Consider the following 20925-nt stretch of genomic DNA (forward strand, 5'->3'; position numbering starts at 1 on the left):
CTGAAGCTGGTGTAGGGCCGCTTGGTTCCTGTTCAAAGGGACCATGGCTTGGCAGTTTAGTATGGATTCTCCCCACTGGAGCAGGATCAAAGCTGATTTGCATATAGCCTTTGTCTAGAGTGGCATAATGGGAAAAAGCAATAGAATGGAATGTGGCCCCAACTGATTACCTGTTGCTAAGACTATATGCATTCTACCCATCACTTTATATTTTCCTCAGTTTTACTAAACTGTTTCCATGAACTTAGGTTCATAAGTAATATAGGAAGCGAACATAAATATACCAGACAGTTTATGAAAATATATCTGTCACATTTCAATGTACACTAACGCACAAGCACGGATGTGTGGAGTAGCGCTGAATTTGAGCCGGTGTTTTCTGGTGCTAGGTACCGACACTTGAAAGTCAAGACATTTGACAGGCTACCACATGGTGGCACTGTCTGCCTAATTAGGAAGGAGCACCACAACATCTGTTTATTAACTGAATATACATTAACAATGACTAATAACTGCCGCCCACACCATTTTTGTAGCTTTGGGGACCTGGAATAGCATGAATTGTCACACTTGTTAGAGTGTGATGGTTAGTAGTTGAGTTGGTATTGTCATTGGCAGCACTGGCAATGGATGGTGCAAGTTGCAGTGGCCTCCTGACGAGTGCCCAGGCACTTAACTTTTTTTTCACAAATTAAGCACTAGTATGGAGCACTTGGCAGTGTCAGCAAATCCAAGTGTAATAGGCACAACTGTGGCACACCACACATTTTGTAGTAGCAGACAGAGTAATACAATTCAAGAACATATTAACGGAGTCCTTAACCAAGGGCATGGGGAAAATGTTCTTGAAACTCATATAAGTGCTGAAATAATATCTGCCAGCTGGAAAAACGTAAGGACACACAGTCACATTATGAAAGCCATAGCTGAGACCAGTCACGAAAAACCAAAAGAAAGAAAAGTAATGCCAGTCATCATGACAATAGGGTGAAGACACAACAAGAAACCGAAATAATAAAAAACACACATGCATATGCATGACAAAGTTTCATAACAAATATAACATAACATAACAAGAAATCACAGGTATCAAGTACAAGCAGGTCACAAGTCATAACCCAGACATTTCTATGATTGTGATGTACATGACGTTTTAAGTGCCCACACGAGATTTGTCCTCCTATATACAAAAGCCCATTATAAACCTAGATCATTGCTCTAACACTGCACAGCACGAATTGGCTATAAGCATTCAGACTCCATTATTTACACAAAGAGCAGGGCAGCTGCAGGATCAAACTATAGGGTACTTTTAAGACTCTTACGGCCCGATTTAAGAGGCCTTAGCACTGCCATAGGGGCATTTTTTGATGCTAAGGCCACACTAAAGTGGCTTTTTGCATATTTACAAAGTGGCGCAAAGCATGCATTGGTGGCAGTAGGGGGGCGTTAAGGGGCGCAAGGAAAGTGGCCGTACACTTGGTGCAGGGCCACTTTTCTTAAATCAGCCCATTAGTTCACCAATGCAACCCTTTCTTAAACAGCCATCTTTGCTCCGTAGACAAAGGCTATATTCCCTGCCATTGCAGGTATAGGTTTACCTAGCAGTAACTGGACAACTCGTTGTTTGCAAGCATGCAAATAAGTCTGAAGTTGGAGTGTTCCAATAGTAGTGTACCAATGCAGACTCTATACTGAAAAATCTTCGCCTTTTTTTCCTGAGCTGCCAAATGCGTCCATATGGAGGTGTCAAGTGCTGTGTTGGCCCTTGTCAATATAGCTTGTGCTAGAACAGACACTGAAATAAGCTCTCGTGTATCTGAGCCCACCCCCTGTGTGTGATGCAACCTGTAATGTACCAAGTGATACTGTACCTTAACCTCCCCATTCAGAGTCCTCAATCAAGAAAAAGTGAAGGGGCTTTGTGGCAATGTGTCCTATATACCATTCTGTGTATGATTTATCCATGCTACCACACATTACATAATCAGTGTAACTGCATGTGTATATGTATATTAATGTTGCCAAAATGGGTACCCCCAACGTGATGAGTTTGCAGATGCTGTATTTTGCAATACGTGATGTCATTTTTTCATGCAGCCAGTCACCTCTTCCCCGTCTCTCTTAATAATATCTGCGTGTTCACTATGATTTTATCTATCACCTTCCTTAGGGTATATGCAGCTGAAGCCTCCAATCATTGCTCTAATGCAATCAGAATTTGTATGTAATTTAAAGGGGATACTAATGTCCAAATTCAGAATTATTTTCAGACCAAAGATATGAAGCAAATCACTTTAGGCCTTGAAAGACTATAAAAAGCATCATACAAATAAAATAAATCTCCATTTCATACGCTGTGTATTTGTATTTTGTTGCCCACAATACTTTTATTCATACATTATCAAATTCAGGGGCAGCTCCTCCGTTAGGGCAGAGGAGCGTTGCCCCCCGCCAGCAGCAGCAGCAGCAGCAGCAGCAGCAGCAGCAGCAGCAGCAGCTGCAAAACCTTTAAAAGAAAACCATAATAAACCCTGTTTATTATGGTTTTCTTTTAAAGAGGAGGGGTCACGAGGGTGATGAGCAGTGAGGGGGAGTGCCCTCCCCCTCACGGTGCATGTATGTTTGGCCGGCCATCTCGGGCCGGCCAAACACACATGCGCAGTAGGCTCACTCCAGCCCGGCAACCTAGTTGGCGGGCTGGAGAGAGCCTGCACAGGTTCCTAGCCTGCCTGTGTGCTCCCATCCAATCCTGATGTAGCTTTGAGCAGCATCAGGACTGGTCACAGGGCAGGCTGGGAGCCTGTGTCTGCAGCAGACGACGGAGGAGCGGCGGAGGAGCACGGCATTCAGGTAAGTTTTATTTTTTATTTTATTACTATTTCCAAAACACTCCCTACCCCCTGCGCACTGCCCAGCCCCCGTAACACCTGCGAGCCCCGACTGACCAAATTACACAGCTGAGCTCTGGGGTCTTTTTCTTTGTCCCCTCCAGGAGATTTCAATGCGTAAATTATACTTTGGACAGTAGCAGTATGGCAGCCAATAAGGTCTAACCAAGGCGCTAGTACCGCTTACTGAAATGTTACCTTGGATTTCTTATATGAATATTATTCACAGAAGCTTTGTATATGTGTATTGTACAGACCACAATGGAAGCGTGAAACAGTAAGAGCCATAAGGTTTCCAAACTTTCAGAATCAAATGCATAACTTTAGTTCTGACGGTATATCGGCTCACGCCCACAATATATTATTTCACAGAGCAAAACAAAGAGAAAACAGTACAAAAAAGAAAAACATTTGCATTTTAGTTGATAACAAAAACAGAACATTAAATACCTAAAGCGAGCAATTAGGTGATAAAAAGAAAATTAAATATATAACAATAAGATAAAAAATCGACCAAGTTTAGTTGTCACCAATGTTATCGTACAAAATCATAATTGTGAAAAAAAATTATTTTCACGTTAAACTTCAAAAAGAAACACCCGTAGATAAAACCGTGAGTAAGTGTAGAATAATCCTACGGGATACATTACATGTTTTTCTACATCTAATCAACAGTTCTTGCCCGAAGAAAGCATTCCACTGTCACATACCATTCTCTCAACAAACCTGTTGGTTTACAAATGATATAAAGCCAGGCTGTGATGTTTAACGCCACACTAATAGAATGCCAGACCCGTTTTTAGGGTTGAGCCTGTTAGTGCATGCGCTTGCGCATCCATCTCGTATGCGAGACGCTGTTGTGTACAGTAAAGGGCTTGGAGCCCACCTGTCGCGCATCATTAGTTGGTTTACGTGGCACTCTTCTTTCCAGCCTCGTAATTCGTCAAGGCAGGTCTGGCATCATTTCCGTTCCTCTGTGTGGAGCAGTGATCAAGCACTAATTGATTTCAACCTAATTAGTGCCCGTCCACTGCTCCTGAAGAACTCAAGGTATTATTTTGTACTAAATTCTGGTGCCGCAAACAGAAGGCTTGTGAATGGCAAAAATGTGCCCAGCAGGACAAACAAAATTTCAAAGTTTTATTTTTTAAAGCTAACTTTATTTTATTAAGTCGTTTTCTCTCAGTTTCCACTCGTTTTTTTGTTTGTTTTTGCTTGTGGGCACTGTTTGAAATATGTGCGCCCCATTGCATTTCAAATGCTTGTTATGTTTCCAGATACAAACGCAGCTCCATTCCCACAATCTCACTAGGTAAACCTTCATGTCTGAAACCCCCTACAAATAGTTTATTTAACACTGGTCTAGTGTTAGGTTTCATCATGTCCCTGACGTCACAATCACTTATTTTAATAGGCCACCAAAAGCAAGATGGCTCCTTTATCCTCCATACTCTCAGAATCAACATTGGGCAATCAAATACTAGATCTGGACTCTGAACCCACCGTCCCCAGACAGCACTTATTTCACCACGTTTTCTTTTTTTTAGTAATCTTCTCCAAAATACTGTTTTAGAGGCTAAGACGCAACCAAATTTCACATAAAATTGTGACGTATCCAAAAATGAAGCCAATTGCTTCTTAGTGGTAGGTAATGGAGACCTACCATCATGAACGACAATTCTTCAAAATGCCTTTAACCTTTACTTTCACTCACACAAGCATGCTTACACAATCACACACATTCATACATATACACTCTTGCTTACATTTAAACACACTTTAACCGGCAAGCACGCATACAACATACATTTAAAAGTATTTTTAACTTAACACAACTGCCAAGAAGAGTCATATTCCAGCTAGTTGTAATCCCTTCTTTATTATATTAATAGTAAATAATTAAATATTATTCACTATTAGTGTAATCAAAAAAATTGACCGAAACTAATGAAAATGCTGCTCCAACCAACGTTCAAAAGGACGAGCTGCCATTGTATTTCTGCATTTTCCACCTCTGAGGCCAAGGGTTGCAAAGGGAGTGTTAGGGGTCGCAAGGGGCAAGTCAAAGGTCGCAACTGCGACCCCTAACTTAGTCTATGCCTACCATAGCTTGAAACAGTGGCAGCGGCGGCCGGCAGCTTTAGGAGGGAGGGGGGCGGGCGGGACACACACACACACACACACACACACACACACACTCTCATTGGTTCACACAGACACGCACGCACATCCATTAACAACACTCATACCATTCACACATGCACGCACGCAACAAACATTCATTTTAAAAGATCACACACACTCATTCTTTCACACACACACGCACGCACGCACATCCATAAACAACACTCAAAACACTCAAACATGCACGTGCGCACCAAACATTCAATTTAAAACATCACACACACACATACACACACACACACACACTTACCTTCAGCCTCCAGGAGGGTTGGGACTGCTGCCTTCCCTCAGCCAAGGAGGGAAGGCAGCAGTCCCAGACTCGTCACAGAGTGGGATGGGGTCAGTGAGACTGCTGACCCCAACCCACTCTGTGACGAAGTGTCACTGATTGACACTCGCCCTGGGCACTTCAGGGCTTAAACTGAAGCGCCCAGGGAGAGTGTCAATTGGTGGCGCTTTCCTCGTCACCCAGGGGAGGGCCTCGAGGCACCTTTGCTGAGCCGAGGAGGTCACGCCCATAGGAGCTGTGATTTCCTCAGCCCAGCAAAGTTCAGCTTAGGCAGCCAAAGAACGGGCTGCCACTGAAGAGTGGGTAGCTTTTATTTCGATTCCATGTGCACTGATGAAATGCCCTTGCATTCAAATCTTAGTTTATAAAATTCACATTTTGTTTTATTGACTGTAACACCCCGTTTACACAAACTATCCAACAAAGTGAAAACAGTCTAATCATGTTCCACTTGGCTCCTTTCAAAAATAAAAATGTTGTCTTGAAAGCGAAAAGCCCAACTACACCTGTGAAACACTGATGTACCTAAGGTAAGACAGACCAGAGTCAGGTGCGACTTAAGCTTGATGCTCAAGAACCCCAACAATGTCAGGAAGTTTGCCGTTGTCTGGAAGTGGTCTACAACTGGCAGCGGCATGCCCGCCTTCAAAAGCCAGTCATCAAAGTAGAGGAAAACTGGTATCCCCACCCTATGAAGATGAGCACCAAACACTGCCATCACTTTCGTGAACACCCAAAGGGCATGGTAAGCATGAACATAAGCTTGGCAAACTGAAAATGGTATTGTCTTAGTGGCTGCAGTGCTGACACTCTAAAGTTTGCATCCTGCAGGTCACCTAGATCCAGGGAAGACAGATCCTTGGCTAGTGTGAGCATTTTGAATTTGTCCTTCTGCAGGAAAGTATTAGGACTAATTCCTCTATCATCCTTTGACACTGGCAGGAGTAAAACCTGTCCAAGTTTTGACTGTGAACCCTATCAATGGTCCCTTTGACAGTGGAGTTTGTCCTCTTGCAGTAGGATGTGTAGCTGCTCCTCTGAAAGGCGCTTGTAAGTGGGAGGAGGCTGAGGTGGGTCAAAAAGGAATGGAAGACCATAGCCCTGCTGGATGATTTGGCCCATCTGTTGGATGGGATGGACTGCCACCCTGCTAAAACATATCTCATCCTGCCTCCCACAGGGGGGTTGCGTATCAATAAGGACAAACTAAAGCAGCTTGGAGGCAGATGCCGCAAGGAAAGGGGACTAGAAGATTGGCACCACTGATGCCCTGCGTGTTGCCTGCCTGATCCCCGTCCCTGGCCACAAAAGGACTGGGATGACTGAGGTGGGGAGAGGGACCTAGCATTGCCTATAATCCAACCCCAAGGAGTAGCTTCGGAAGCGCCACAGTTGTCTGACAGGGTTTGAAATGGCCAAAGAGCATTTCAGAGAGAATTTGCTATTTTCGCAAATAGGCGGGATTTACCAAAAGGCATATCCATAAGGGATGTGCCTGCACATCTCCAGAACAATTTGTGGATCTCATGCACGCATGTTGACGGGGAACCACACTGGTGCCGACTGCTTGCCCCAAGCAAATATTATTATACAGACCAGAGCGATTCACATATTTGGCTACATAATGACCATCTTGAATTATCTGAGTCAAGGAGGCCCTAAACTCTTCCGGGACTTCTGGTGAGAACTCACTGGTTATGTCCCAGAGGGTGTGGGTATATTGGCCTAGTAAGTAAACCTCATTGACTGGTCTCAAGGCTAGCAGGCCAGGGAAAACATTTGTTACCCAAATGGCTCAATCCTTTTTGAACCCCTGTCTAATTTATCCGGAATGAATTGGAATTCATCTTGCTGGTGAAAGCTTGGACCACCAAACTCTCAGGAGTGGGATGCTGCGTAAGGAAATCAGGGTTACCAGATGCCGGTTTGTGGCACCTGGCCACATGTCTGTTCACCACTGGGCAAGAGCGAGTCCTGCTTTGCTTTCTTGTGTTTCCTCATTGATTTGAACTTTGAATTACTGGATGATATCGACTGTGATGAAAACCTGCCTGGGGATCGACCTCGAAAGTGGGAACGTGTCGGTGACCTCAAATTGGAGTGAGAGCAGGGCTCACACAAGGTCTGTGACTTCTTTTGATGTTCAGCGATATACGGCTTTGTCTCACAGTCATCAGGAGCATAAAGATACACTCATCAAACAACTTGGAGTCGTGCCTGACCCCAAACACCAAAGGCACACTTTAAATGTTTTTTTTATCTATATCTGATTTTGTCAGTCACAGCATGGTTTAAATCCAGTAGTTTTAGCTAGGGACACTGTTTCCTTGCCCACTGGATTTCAATTTATAAAGGGCATACATACTAATGGAAAAAGGGAGTGCAGCTCCGGATCCGCATTGAGAAGCATGGAAAGAATGGAACTGTCAGTGTGCAGCGGTGGTGCTTGGGGAATATTCTAAAGGAGGTGAGAAATCTCTGATTAGAAGTTTTCTTCAGAAATAATGCATCATCAACATAAAGGAGAGGGAACGGAGTATCTCTCTTTTCATCGTCTGTATCCTGAAGGACCCTACCTGGATCCTGCACAGAGTCAAAGCCAAAGAGAATGGAGTCTCTGACGGTAGTTGTGTTACTGTAGAGTTGTCAGGTTAGCATCAGGATGTATAACAACTGGTGGTGCTGTTGTGATCTTGTAGCTTCACATTAGTCAAGCTTGGGCCAATGTCGATTTGGGGTCCAAAATGGGTATACGCATTGCATCTTCTATCTGTGCCGGTAGAGCTGGTATAGGCACTGGTGAAGTAGGAACGCTGGGGATGGTATGGTTGTCTTTACTCGAGTCGAGTTGGGCCCGATAGCAGGTCCCAGGAAGATAGACGGCTCTGGGGTAGAACTAGCCGATGGTACCTTGACTGGAGATCCCTGCTGTTTCTTCAGGCCAGAAGGCACACCAGAGGAAGTCGGAAGTGCACTAAAAATTAGCAGCAGAGCTCTTTGGAGGCTTCAATCTGCTGCGGGGTCAATGATGGTCCATGAAGATTTTGAACGGGAAGTGAATCAGTCCGAGGAACGGCTTTGTCAACAGGGCCAGGTTCACAACTTGGAACAAATGTGGGGTCTGGGGAAAGACTGCTGTTTCCCCTTATGCTCTGCGATGTACAGCTACACTTCCTGGTCTTGAAACACCTTCAGATGCATTAGTGTGCATTGGTCATATGACTTGGAATCATGACTGGAGCCCACGCACCAAAGGTACACCTCAGCAGGCTCCAGCTTCCAGCAGTCTTGGCATGTCATAAAGTCTGCCACTTTCAGAGGGAACATTGTTTCCTAGCTCACTGTCTTGACGAATTTCAAAACTGTTGGAAGACCAATAAAGATGGGAGTGAAGCTCTGGATCTGAGGGGATGATTGTGGAAAGAAAGGAACTGATATCCGTATGAAGGGGTGGCAGTTATATGTGCCATCTCTCTGTCACAAGCACTGAGCCACACTGCTTCTCCTATCACTGCGCATAAGTGCGACTGAAAAAATTCACCAGATCCAGACTGGAGCCTCAGGATATTCTAAAGGTGAGAGATCTGCAGTTAGAAGTAGCCATCAAAACTCGTATTTCAAACTGAGCAGAACAATGTGCACTCTCAGATAGCCATTTTCTTACATGCAGGGGTGGGTTTGAGAGTCCCTTCAACACAACTTAATTTCTCCCTCTAGATATTCTTATACACTGAAAAGTATGCAGTGCAATTAATGTACAACATTTATGGGATTATTTTTAATAACATTATTATGCTTAAAAATTCTGATCTTCCATAAAGTGGAAGTGAAGACTCTTCATACTCTCACAGCACATTCTCCAACAAAAGCCAGCACTTTTTTCATTCAACCTCCAATTCCAGATCATTTCAAATAAACAGTGATTAAGCCACCCCAAAATATTTATGCCTTCTTAGGCCACATAAACATTCCCATGAATGACCAGATCATTAACTTCAACTCTGCACCAAAACACTACCTCATTTCAAGTCAATGTCTCTCAAACAACACATGAGCTCTATTGGAATGATTTAGAAAGATGTTCAATTACCCCTTTTCAAACAGTAACTGTAATATTAGAGATGCTTGCTCACACATTTAACAACAGTTTTAGTGTACGACTGTGATAACTATGGGGGTCATTATGAACCCTGGCGGTTCAGACCGTCATGCCGGCGGCGGGTGCAAAGACCGCCATATAATGAATACAGTGAGAGCCACCTATGGCGGCCCTCCTCCACCGCCAGGCTGCTGCAGACAAGCAGCCTGACGGTGGAGGGAATCATTGTCCGACAGGGTAGCACTGCAAGCAGCGCTGCCCCTTGGATAATGATCCCTTCTGGCACCAGCCTTTCCCTGCCAGGGAAAGGCTGGCAGAAGGGGTACTTCGGGGCCCCTGTGCAGTGCCCCATCGCGGAGGTCACTCACCCGCCGCACACCAACAATGGCGCCGGTTCCATTTGGAGCCCCTGTCAATGTTACGGCCCAGCTGGGAACACATTATATGGCCGGCGGGGGGTAGTCGCGCTGGCAGTCATCTGTTGAGGGACTATGTCTGCATAAGGGTATCACGTTTGGCAGGTCGTATTTCATGCAACAACTATATAAAAACCTACAGAGCATGCATTCTCAGTTTCTTCTTACTTTATACACTTAACTCAACCTAACATTTGGCTTTGATAATCTCAAATAAAATGACCAGTTTTCCCACAAGTTCTGCCTATAGCGTTTCTTTCAGAGCACGACTTGACTTCTTGGCTGTGTGCAGGCTACAAACCATCAAAAACTGTTTTTATTTGAAAAAACTGCTCTTATTGCTGTTCTGGACATTTTTATTATCACTAACAGCATTTTTGAGTATTTACCATCCACGGTTCATGCATTCTGAGGGTAACATACATTGTTCAAATTCTGTGTCTCAAATTATCCAGCCAAAGTCTGCTAATCCTTAATACTCTTTGCTAGGTCAATAATCTCGGACAAAGAAGTATTTTTCATGGGGCTGTTATCTGATCACTGGTCATTTGTGTGGGAAGCTCTTAAATTGACACTCTGCTGCCAAATGGCATAAAGCAGCAATGTATTTATCAATTATCTAATCCTTATGATGGTCTCTTGTTGAAAACAAATCTTGTTGTGTATAATAACTAAAATGTATTTAGGTAAGAAGAGGACTCCTGGTCCCAGGAATTCAACTGGTTTGCCTAATTAGTGTGAGAAGATCATAGGGAGATAAGGAGTTGAAATATGGGATTCAAAGGATCACGGGTAAGGGCAAGATATGTAGTGATTATGGATTGTATGATGAGGCTCCAAAAGATTGGAATTGTCTTTCTTCAATACTTAGTTATGGTATTTTCTTAGACGGTAGGAAGAAGCCCCTCTGTATCAATGGTTATAATCTTATAGCTATAACAATATAGGAGGTTTGATGAGACGGGATCATAATGACACGATTCCTTATTTGAAATCCTCGTTATGACCCTCTGCTATACTCATTCTCTGCTTAGAACGTAGCTCAAAATTAGAAGCTAAATTGACCACTTTGGACTACACGACCACTTTTTCTTAGGGGAACCTATATATTGCTTACTACCTTTCTTATGCCAAATGCTTTTTCCCAGAGATTCAAAATATTTTAGCAGAAGCAGTAACATGTATTTATCACTCACCCAGTGACAATCACTGTTTCTCCTCCCACCATAAAAATGCCATGTTTTCTGTGCCTCACAGAGAACACATCACATTGTAATCACAGATTATTTGCGCAAAAATAAAGTTGTAAAAAATAGTTTTTAAAAATAATGAAGCTCATTTTGAGTGGACAGAATGGCTCCTAACGTGGAAACATTCCTAATACTTGCATCATTTGATACCATTTTCAGTCTGGGAAAAGCTACGAATGAGGGAACAAATATGAGTTGGCTGTACACTATGAAAAGCTAATTGAAGAAAATCAAGAATAAAAAAATTCTACTTCTCTCTACAACTTGCTCGCCTATAAAATTGTTATGTGCTTTGTTATAAATGCTACAACGTAGACTCTTGTGTGCTGGCATTGCAAACCTTTCTAACATCAAAAGTTAAATGGTTTTGGGAAAACCAATTTAAAGTCTTTTTTCATCATGTTCATATATTCTTATGAAGTGCAATGCTCATGATCACATATATACTGCTGAATGTATTAACTACTAATCAAATATGCATGTTGTCTTATGCTAAATTCGAGCTTTTTGTGACATTGAAATGTTTGCAAAACATTCATGGCCCTAGTAAGCCCGGAAGCCAAAGTGCTCAGTGGTGTACCTTGCACATTTCCCAACAACACAGCCTCGTTTTCAAACTTGGCAAGAAGAGCAGGATTTTGTGAGAATACTAGGCCAGCATTCCATGCATGAATGATATGCTGTTCTTGAGGGGGAAGATGCTGACACCTGCACATTAGAAATGTTTTTGTTGAGAGTGACAGGTTTCTTTCATGTGATCATGCTTCATTGGCCTATACTGAGAGAACCTGTATATATATATATATATATATTAGGTTGAATTGAAAGAACTAAGCTTTTAGCTCCAGCTGACCATTTCTAGCGAGAGCTATGGTCAACTGAAATGACAACTGACTTTGATGTTTTTCCTTTGCTGCCTGCTATTTTGCATTAAACTTTAGCTGAACTTTGGGCTTCCCCGATGTGTTGTGTTTTATTTTTAAGACTTTTCGAGTCTCTTTACCTCTTCTTGGTAGTAGTCCCTTTTTTTCTCATTCAATAGGTGTAGCAGGAGGCAAATGTTGGAAAGTCTCTTGGCTTTCAAATTCAAAGTTATGTTCTATTAACACACTTTTACTTTCTGAACCATACATTGTGCTTCCCTCATGCAACCAAAAATGAAGCAAAATCTCCAAAAGGTTTCCATTTAACGTGGAGTTCTCCGGGTACTTGCATGACAGAAGCATAGGATTAACACTCCATATATTGACACTCTATACAGGGAGTGCAGAATTATTAGGCAAGTTGTATTTTTGAGGATTAATTTTATTATTGAACAACAACCATGTTCTCAATGAACCCAAAAAACTCATTAATATCAAAGCTGAATATTTTTGGAAGTAGTTTTTAGTTTGTTTTTAGTTTTAGCTATGTTAGGGGGATATCTGTGTGTGCAGGTGACTATTACTGTGCATAATTATTAGGCAACTTAACAAAAAAAAATATATACCCATTTCAATTATTTATTATTACCAGTGAAACCAATATAACATCTCAACATTCACAAATATACATTTCTGACATTCAAAAACAAAACAAAAATAAATCAGTGACCAATATAGCCACCTTTCTTTGCAAGGACACTCAAAAGCCTGCCATCCATGGATTCTGTCAGTGTTTTGATCTGTTCACCATCAACATTGCGTGCAGCAGCAACCACAGCCTCCCAGACACTGTTCAGAGAGGTGTACTGTTTTCCCTCCTTGTAAATCTCACATTTGATGATGGACCACAGGTTCTCAATGGGGTTCAGATCAGGTGAACAAGGAGGCCATGTCATTAGATTTCCTTCTTTTGTACCCTTTCTTGCCAGCCACGCTGTGGAGTACTTGGACGCGTGTGATGGAGCATTGTCCTGCATGAAAATCATGTTTTTCTTGAAGGATGCAGACTTCTTCCTGTACCACTGCTTGAAGAAGGTGTCTTCCAGGAACTGGCAGTAGGACTGGGAGTTGAGCTTGACTCCATCCTCAACCCGAAAAGGCCCCACAAGCTCATCTTTGATGATACCAGCCCAAACCAGTACTCCACCTCCACCTTGCTGGCGTCTGAGTCGGACTGGAGCTCTCTGCCCTTTACCAATCCAGCCACGGGCCCATCCATCTGGCCCATCAAGACTCACTCTCATTTCATCAGTACATAAAACCTTAGAAAAATCAGTCTTGAGATATTTCTTGGCCCAGTCTTGACGTTTCAGCTTGTGTGTCTTGTTCAGTGGTGGTCGTCTTTCAGCCTTTCTTACCTTGGCCATGTCTCTGAGTATTGCACACCTTGTGCTTTTGGGCACTCCAGTGATGTTGCAGCTCTGAAATATGGCCAAACTGGTGGCAAGTGGCATCGTGGCAGCTGCACGCTTGACTTTTCTCAGTTCATGGGCAGTTATTTTGCACCTTGGTTTTTCCACACGCTTCTTGCGACCCTGTTGACTATTTTGAATGAAACGCTTGATTGTTCGATGATCACGCTTCAGAAGCTTTGCAATTTTAAGAGTGCTGCATCCCTCTGCATGATATCTCACTATTTTTGACTTTTCTGAGCCTGTCAAGTCCTTCTTTTGACCCATTTTGCCAAAGGAAAGGAAGTTGCCTAATAATTATGCACACCTGATATAGGGTGTTGATGTCATTAGACCACACCCCTTCTCATTACAGAGATGCACATCACCTAATATGCTTAATTGGTAGTAGGCGTTCGAGCCTATACAGCTTGGAGTAAGACAACATGCATAAAGAGGATGATGTGGTCAAAATACTAATTTGCCTAATAATTCTGCACTCCCTGTATGAAACAATGCTGCACTACACGATTCACCAACTAAAAGAGCAAGATTTTCCAACAGGCATTGGCGAAAAACTAAAGTACATGAACATTAACCAAAGTATAGAGAGCACCTGAGGGAAAGAAGATTTCACAGTATACCGCACAGCGAAAATAGTGAAAAAACAATGTGTAAAGTGCATCAAAAACTGGTTGGGAAACATGAGCAGGTGTGCACATCACTGTATCTTCTACCTCACAGAGTTCATGTGTTTTTTCTTCAACTCATAGTGCTGACCTTGTACATTTTAGACCTCACAGTTTCTTCAGCTCCTATAACTTTATGTGTAAATACATTCGCTATTGGTGCAATTTATGGGTTTATGTGTGTAATTTGTACATCAGAACTCATCTGTTCCCCCTCACATGCCAGTGCTCTGAAGGTGTATATTTTTGACCCTCACATAGCTCTCTTCGTATACATTTTACATCAGTTTGTGTGTGTCTCTGAATGCCTACACACCCAGTGGGTGTTGTCCCTGACCTACGTCTGCTCTCAATCCTAAATCCAGACCTGACTGTCTCTCTCTACACGCTAGAACTGGCGAGCTTCCCTTTACTGCTGCTGTTCCCGACTCAATGCAGCACAGCCTGACACATTTTCTTATGGATTAGCCTGGTAATACCGTTACAGGAAATTACTTTTCGTATGATTCACTTAGGAACAGAACATTCTTTGGATGTGGGATTAATTAATTCTGTGTTGCTCACTTCCACGCTTCTTCATTGTGTTGAGATAATCTGATTACTTTTTAATGTGAAGGCGTTCACCCTGGGATAAACTCTTAGGTCCTGGATTTTGCATCATATAATTGCATTCTGCCTTATGTTTAAAGACATGTACTTACCTCGGCAAGTTATTGATATCACAGACTTTGGAAGGCTCTGGAAGGACTCAGAGCTGTACATAGGCGATGGCAAATCACAGTACTGTCGCTAGACCACTAATTTAGTGAACTGATGTCCAAATATGTCTCAAAACCCAAGAGAACACCATCAAACAAAGGAACGTTCTAAAATGCTTATTGTTGGTGACAGTCAGTGGTGCAGGATTGGGTAAGGGCAATGGATTCTCGCCTCCCTGGAGGCCCCTCTCAAAATGATATTAGTCTCTTTTTTGCAGCTAGTTTTAATTTGAACGTATGAAGTGTCGCTCTTCTGACAATATTTTGTGTTACTTTCTTTTCAGAAAAGATTATTAATTTACAGTTGGTGTCCTGCCCCCCAGGTATGCCGTCATTAAGGCAAAACACCTTCACTTGTCTGATAGAAGAACTCTGCCTATATCGGTTTGCGCTCGAAATCTAGGTCGGTGAGAATGTGCTTAGAACAGTCTAGGGCAGTTTTTCAACTGTTCAAAAAGCAGGGTTTGACATAACAATAGAAAAGAGACCAAACTGACTGAGTGCTTACACTGACATCTCAAGGTTGGCAAGATAGTTCAGTTTGTTTAGCATTGTGTTATGTGTTACCTACAGCCCAAGTATGCCATCATTTTGGGATTAATAAAATGAACAACACTGAAGTAATTACATCACTGATTATCTAATGGCCGAGACTCGGTGCTCTATAATTGGTCAGTCAGTATTGCCCTTCACTGACAACGATGCTGTGCGAATCCAAGAAGTCAATCCAAACAGTGCCCCACCCTGCATGCGCTTCTGATGGGAACACTACAGTCACAGAGCTGTCCCTTAACCTGGCCTCCAGCCCATGGGCGGATGCTGTACCAATTCCACTTTGTAAGCATGCTCCTTAAAGCTGTGCCTTCTGCTTTGAAACACAGAATGTGAGCTGGCCCTCGGGCAGAAAAGATGGAAGGTCCTACACATACTGGGGCATGTGGCTAGAATATCAAATACACTTGCAAGGGCGCAGTCCTTATTAACAGCTAACACAACTTTGCACTTGCAATCAATGTGCATTACAAAAATATACGATGCTGTCACAGAAGGTGAGGTTCACAGTCCCCAGAGACAGGAGCCCTTGTGTGAACACAACAGCGCTCCATAGAAGTGCAGGCTTGCCAGAACTGCCCCCTAGAGGAAAAGAAGGGACTCGCACTGCAGCAAAGGCCAGCAGCCCAGCTGAGAGCCGGTTCCCACAGTGTCGGCTACAAGATCGTGTTACTGAAATAGCTAAAACCGCAAGAAGCACAGGGTATAGAGTTTGCGGGGCTGGGTTTCGTGTGCCAAAGGCCCTAATTTACAACCTTGCATGCGTGAAACTGCCTTCGAGAAATCAAGGTGTAACATACATCAGTACTGGAGACCAATACAACACACCATGCAGACTTGAAGATGACAGGGCATCATGCACAGTTGTACCAAAGACCGGTCTCTCGTGGTAACTGTCTCTGCTGCCTTTATATCATGGGGCTATGTACCACTGTGCAGGAAAACAACCCAATGTAGAACCAAGCTCATAGCCTGAGGATGTCAGGATATCATGTACAATGAATGTACTGGCAAACACTGAACTATAGAAATGTTGCCCCATCAGACTCAGGGATATCGAGCTAGCATGTATAATTGTGCCAGGAAGTCACTACAACAATAGACATAGCTCCTCCAACCTCGTTGATGTAAACTACTTAAACGTAGGAGCAGCTACTGCAGCCTTATATATCTACTGGCACATTGTACAACTATATCAAAAATACCATCTCATGGAATGTGCCCTGCAGCCTTGTGGAAGTCTCGATGTTATGAATAAACTGTCCCAGAAACCACTACATCTTTGAAGCGCTCATACAACCATAGAGAACCAAAGAGTGTCACATACAACTGGACCACTACAACATGAATTAAGAGTGTCACAAACAACAGTTCTACGAACCTCTGCAATGTGACAAGTCCTACAACCATGGAGAAATTAGGATGCACTGTACAGCACAAATATGGTAAACAACAACATCAGAACAGCATTGGGCAAATGTAAATCTTATGAAAAATTATGCTGAGACCCACTACAAAATGGAAACAGCCCCTGAAGCCTCAAGGAGATGGCGGTATCATGTACAATAGTACAGGAACTACTACAAAATGTTAACACCTCTTGCAGCATTAGAGAAATCAGGGAGTCATTTACACATTTACTGGAAAAAACACAACGTAAAACCCGTTCTATATTCTTGATAAATCAGAGGACCACATTAAAATGTACCAGGAACCGGTGCAAAGCCAGAAGCAGCTCCTGTAGTCCAAAAGAAATGTTAGAGCCTTGCACATGAACCCATTACAACCAGAGTAAACTCCTGCAGCTTTAGGAAAATTGTTGTATATTGCATGTTATTCCTTCTGATTCGATCTTCAAGGTCAGCAACTTCCCTTTTGAGATTCCAGAGCTCATCCTCCAAGTCTGGCGCATTATAAAGTTTTCATTCTAGGTCACTAACGCGTTTCTATGACTTCTGCATTTGTGATTTAAAATGTGTCAGTTCTTTGTGAATGCTTTTAAGTTCTTTATGGCGGAGGTGGTGGATGTCTCAACTACATCTATGGATATCTTTATTTCCTTTGGTTTTGCCATCAGGGACTTTAATGTCATGGTTGACATCTCTGCATCTAAAAGAGGGAGTGATTCCTTCTTACTGCCCCCAGACACCACTTCTGAAAAAAGAAGTTGTTAGAATGTTGTATTCTCGCATGTGAAGACCTTGCTTTTCTCAGTACCGGGTAGTCAACACTCTGTTGTCTGAGTGGTGCAATTATACAAGAGAGATTGACTGTGAGTCCAGTGAATGGTGACTCCATAAACTTCAAAAATGCAGAGCACAGTTATTATGTTTATTACTCTCTGCACGAAGAATGTATAATAATGTAAGGGTGTATCCATACAGATGACAGGGATGTTAGATTACTCAGTGCCCCTTGTTTTAGGCGTGGCCACTGATGAAGCTGTTTTCACCGCAGGGGTGATGTCAGCAAAGGGAGTCCACCCACATACAAAATGACACACTCTGCAGCGGTCCACCAGAACAGGAGCAAAAATAGAACCCACACTCAGACTCCAGTTTGGCCACAGATGGTTCGCTATCTGCCACCCCTCGCAGCATCCAGGGATCCGTTCACTGCAGTGATCGCGAGACAGCATGCCAGTCTGCAGAGCAGGGTAGCATCATGCAGCACCAGCACCTTCAATCAGCCTTGTGTTAGTAGGGTGCCAACACGGAATAGATCAGTCATTCAGCATTGGAGTCGTTAATTGTATGGCAAGTGAGCCTTTTAGTAAACTGCTAAATCCCAACATTACACCATCATAATCTGGATCATTTTCGAATCAATTGCTGCTCCAATCAAAGATAGATAGCCTAGATGCACTAGAGGAATTATAAAAAACGACTACTAATGTATTGTTCCAAATTGTAGGTGAGAGGGATCAGGAGCAATTCAGAAATCAGTCATTTTACCTGTTACCAAGCCTGCCCATCAAATTAAAACAATTTAGTTTTCATCCAGTGCAGAAAGATGTTCTGAGAAGCATGATGGATGGACCACAAACTTTTGAGAGCAACTTGATGAACCAAATAACATATGGAGGTCAAATTTATTCTAATGCCCTCAAGAAGAGTACTGTGTCTGAGAAAAATTAATCAAAGCCAAATTGGCCCATGAGCTATCCAAACTGATGCTTCATAGATCAAAACAATGATTATTTTTGCTACTTCAGTTTTCTTTAATGGCTCTCGAGAACAGCCTTGATGTTAAAGTCAATTTTCCAAAAAAATCAAAAGTCAGCATTATCTAAGGAATACCTTACCCTGTATGCATCGATTCATAGTGTGCAGTGCATCAGATTCACATGTTCTGCACACTCCTGTCATCCAGTGTTGAGCTCGGATTTTTGTAACATGTTTTCCTTCAGAGAACATTATGCAAACATACCAAATTTTGCATCCTCATCTGCTGTTCATGAAAACCTACCAGGTTCATAATACTAGATTTAAAAATATCTACATTACCATTGCTATTAATTAATAGTTCCTCACACCATAGTACATTAATCTACTGATGGTGACAGAACTGAATATAAACATCCTTAAATATTCGGCTTGGTGACCTAATTTAATAGACAACTTATCCTGTAGATTATGTGTTGATGCCCCAGATGTGTTGAAGAACATCACTAGTGTCCTTATCAGTGATCCTACGGAAGGTACACTGAATTTGAGCCTTATGATCTCAGCTGGAGTTGATTAGTGAAGATGGAAATATCTATGGTAAGACGGATGCTTCCATGGCATCTATTCAAGACCCTCTTTAAGGAATCCTGGTAGCAGCCCGGACACTATCAATGGAAAGACTTTGCTTTATGAGCTTTAAAAAGAAATAGAACTATTACAATTACTCTCACTCGGCTCAATAATCCCCACAAGCTTGAATAATAAGATTTAAAAAAAGATCTGCCAAAGTCTCACACAAGGAAGAATAAATGAATAATTCCTAGAGGAAATCTTTAACCCAGAACCCCTTAGTAAAGGAGCATTGGTGCAGTGAAAGAAAGTGAAAGGACCAGGGATATTACAGTGCCATTTTACAGGAAACCTGTAAGTGCATATACTACTTGTATAGTTTAAAAATCTTTCAAATGATTGTTATGGAAATTACTCCACTGATTCAGATTTATAGTTATAGAAACTAAACCTTGATTGTCATCAAATAGGAGTGAATGTACAGTCGGCTGGCTTTAGTGCCCTAAGCAGTGGTCCACATACTGAAGCAGTACTGTTGGAGCATACATTTTAGTACTGCTCTTTAGTGACCCAGACATCAGCATTAGGTGACATTTATATCCACCTTTTAAAAGCCTAACATAGAGAGAAAACTGCATTGACACGTCTTTTAAAAAATACTCAAGTTTATTATTTATGTGATGGACATTGTGCCTACCAGAATTTACAATGTGCTAGCAAGACTTAAAATAATATTGAAGTATATTTTATACATTAGATTAACTGTTAGCAGTGAAAGAAATTAGATTTATAATGATTAATGTGATTTATTAGTATAAAGTTATGTCTTCAGAAGAATAAATGCACCTCTCTGTCATACTTAATATGATGCTTTAACAAAGATTGCAATTATTAATTAGATGTTTTTACATACTCTGATGATATAATATTAATGCTGAACTTCTAAGTTGCATATTGTGTGTTTTAATAATAACAATATTAATGTATTATATTTATTTTTTAGCATAACTAGGCCTGAGGACTTTACAGTTGCAGTCATGTAAAGGTGATGAATCATTTCTTTTCCCCTAACATGAATTTTTCCACAAGTTTTTTTCTCATGAATAGTAAAGAGTCCCATTGTTCAATGCATAAGATCTGTTTCTCAATGACCTTAACTATGGTACATTGAGACCTCGAGATTCAAAATTAAAGCAGTTGCTACTGTTCAACTGAATCTTTCTCACATGAACTGTTGAAATCACCCTACACCATGGGAGAGAACACGGATTGCAATAAGTGATGTACAACATTATTAAACCATCAGATTCACATGGAAAGGAGAGTTGACCTCTCACCAAATCTGGGAAATTTCTATCATGTTGTAAACTCGATTTGTGCAAAAATTCTAATTGGACATTGCCCCTTTTGCGTGATGTGGACTCATCAACTTGACCAATCAAGCTGTTTGGAGTAATTCTCATCAGGGATGGACTTCCTAAGTTTGAGACAGTCCCCTTCAGAATCTTGTTCTGTATACTTGCCCCTTGGATTTTTCCTGATTTCTCTATGCAGCTCGTCTTCTGCACTTTTCCCCTGATGAAGCTTCTAACTGACTTTGCTGATGATCTACATGCTTTGCTGACAAAACTGAATTGAATGCTGACCCTAAGAGAGGTATATTCTATTGCAAATGTTATTTTTGCCTGACTTGCATTTTTTTAGTAGAAGTTAGCAGGCTGACACCTATTTTATTTTTCTAGTTAG

The 20925-nt window shown here is 42.0% G+C and overlaps 1 protein-coding gene across 6 annotated transcripts in view; it reads right to left on the reverse strand.

Annotated features, from left to right (window-relative positions):
* ZBTB20 (zinc finger and BTB domain containing 20) overlaps nucleotides 1–20925 on the reverse strand; it is a 4633203-nt gene that overhangs the window by 609072 nt on the left and 4003206 nt on the right. The window lies entirely within an intron of this gene.

Source organism: Pleurodeles waltl, chromosome 8 (genome assembly GCF_031143425.1).
Source record: "Pleurodeles waltl isolate 20211129_DDA chromosome 8, aPleWal1.hap1.20221129, whole genome shotgun sequence".
NCBI lineage: Eukaryota > Metazoa > Chordata > Amphibia > Caudata > Salamandridae > Pleurodeles > Pleurodeles waltl.